The sequence below is a fragment of the Drosophila willistoni genome, unplaced genomic scaffold (genome assembly GCF_018902025.1).
Source record: "Drosophila willistoni isolate 14030-0811.24 unplaced genomic scaffold, UCI_dwil_1.1 Seg277, whole genome shotgun sequence".
NCBI classification, from domain to species: domain Eukaryota; kingdom Metazoa; phylum Arthropoda; class Insecta; order Diptera; family Drosophilidae; genus Drosophila; species Drosophila willistoni.
The window spans coordinates 109,623-112,113 of NW_025814235.1; the positions used below are offsets into that span (position 1 = coordinate 109,623).

At 36.3% G+C, this 2,491-nt stretch overlaps 1 long non-coding RNA gene across 1 annotated transcript; it reads right to left on the reverse strand.

Annotated features, from left to right (window-relative positions):
- Positions 1 to 264: 264 nt before the first annotated feature.
- On the reverse strand, positions 265 to 860 carry LOC124461232. The gene is made up of 3 exons (XR_006954975.1): positions 788 to 860; positions 645 to 720; positions 265 to 585 (listed from the first exon to the last, which is right to left on the reverse strand). It is a non-coding gene; the product is annotated as an uncharacterized LOC124461232 (long non-coding RNA).
- Positions 861 to 2,491: the final 1,631 nt, after the last annotated feature.

Genomic DNA, 2,491 nt, shown 5'->3' on the forward strand with positions numbered 1-2,491 from the left:
AATGTTTCAGATATGTTGTTGCTGCCATGGTTAAATTCGCATATTAAAGGTTGTGTTGCCAACACAGCTGTTTTTAACTTGCATTTCAAAATATAATGGCATGTCACGGTCAAATAATTGTTGCCACTTTGCGAGGTCCAACCATCCGTTGTGATAGAGCAATACTTCAATATCTAAATCCTTCATCTTCCGCGATGCTGTAGGGCTGCACATCTCTAGATATCATTCGAGCTAGTGCTCTGTCGATCATTATTTTTTTGGATGATGAAATTTCATATACATCTTGGCTTTTTACATATTTATCCAACGTATTTAAATTTGGTGTCTCATTTGATTTCAGTGGATGAGCACGTTTCAGATGTTCAATTAAATTTGATGTATTGCCATTTGTTCTATATGACTTTCCGCAAAGGCGATATTTGGCAATCATTTTGTTTTGGGCTTTATCAAAATATGTCCAAACTTGCGATGCCGTCTTTCTTCGCTTCAATGTGCCGCAACTATTTTCGGGTTCCTCATCCACAACAGCATCCTGCACAGTCAAATTTGGTTCAGCGGTCGAAGCATCTGTGTTATCATTTATATCTAATACGAAACTTATGAAAAACGACGACTAGCATGCATTACATTTGATTATTACTTACTTGAAGTTTTCAGATATTTTTCCATGCTCTTCAGTAGGCACAGCCCAAGCTCAAAATGTTAAAAGATCTAAATGCCCTATAAAATGAAATTATGTATACATAATATTATATTGGTAAAATTATTTAATTAAGAAAATACGTACACGTGCTTCTCCTCTGCTTACTAGGGCTGCAGAACCATGATGGTTGAAGAAAACCATCGATCTATCGTGATATTCAACTTCCATCGATATATCGGAAAAAACAATCGATGGTTTTGCAGCAATACTGTGGATTTCAAGCAATGACCTAGTAGAGCCGACTTATATTGAGTGTAACTTGTGTTATATTTATCCAATTTGATTAAAATTTCGGGATCTGATGTTTTATATCCAAAACTATCATATTAGTAAATTTCGTGGGGATACTCCAATTTTTATGAAAATGTTTCTTTTAGAGCTATATGATATAGTGGTCCGATCCTGACAATTTTCATACATTATCTGCTCCGGACTATAAGTAGCTCAAGCTATAAGCTATAATTTTCATCCCGATAGCTCTTAAGATGGCGGCGTGAAGTTGATTTGCACAGACGGAAGGACGGACGGACATGGCTATATCGACTCAGCTTCTCATGCTGATCAAGAATATATATACTTTATGGGGTCGGAAACGTCTACTTCTGTGCGTTACAAACATCTGACCAAGGGTATAAAAAGAGTAATAATGTTTTGTTTGTGTATTGATGCATCTCAAGCAAAGGAGTTGGAGATTTATGTTTTATTTAGAACACCATGGAAGCTGGACAGTATTTCGACATTTTGCGCACACATTTAGTAGCCAGTGCCAACAAATTTGCGTTCTTTGTCAATGGCAAACCTACTTTTAGGTTTTATCAAGACAAAGATCCCAACCATAAGGCAAATATTGTGAGGTGCTGGCTGCTTTATAACTGTAAAAACGTGTTGGATACACCAGCTCCAAGCCCGGACTTAAACCCCACTGAGAATTTGTGGGCTTAACTGAAGAAGCGAACCGCCAGGAGGCTTCCAAAGAACAAAACTGATCTGAAAACCATTGTCTTGGAGGAATGGCAAAATATCCCAGTGGAATATGTTAGAAAGCTGGTCTAATCGATGAATAGACGCTTGGGAGCAGTCAAAGATCCAACGGTGGCCACACAAAGTATTAGTCTTAACTACATAGTATTTAAAACGCTATAATGAATTAATAGTTTTGGTAGTTCATTTTTGTTACTTTTTTTGTTTTTTGTTAATTTTTATTTGATTATTTTGATTATTTTTTACTTACTAATAAGTTTTTAGTTCAGTTTACCTATTTTCGTTAAAAAAAAATTGGATAAATACATTGTTACTGTTTTTTCGCTTTAAAGTAAACCAGAGGGCTAAACTGAGAAATATAAAATTTTATGACAATTGCTTCAAAAGTAACGAAGTTATTGACAAAAGTCGCTATTTTCAACCGATCGTTCCTGTGGGAGCTATATGACATAGTCACCCGATCGTGATCAAACTTGGCACAGTCGTTAACAAGCGTAATAAACTCTCTAATAACTCTCTAACTCTCTAATTTCACGACAATAGCTAAAAAAATAACGAAGTTATTGAGAAAAGTCACTGTTCGTGACTTTGGCATTTGTATGGGAGCTATATGATAAAGTGGTCCGATCCGGCTGAATCCGAGATATACAACCCCTGCAGTATATACAAGCCTACATGCAAAATTTCAGCTCTGTAGTTATTTTTATATATATATATATATATATATATATATCGAGGAGGAGTCCGGTGACGAGGGACCGAGGGATCTCCTCGGACTAGGAAGTCGAAGAGTACGAGGGAGTATCA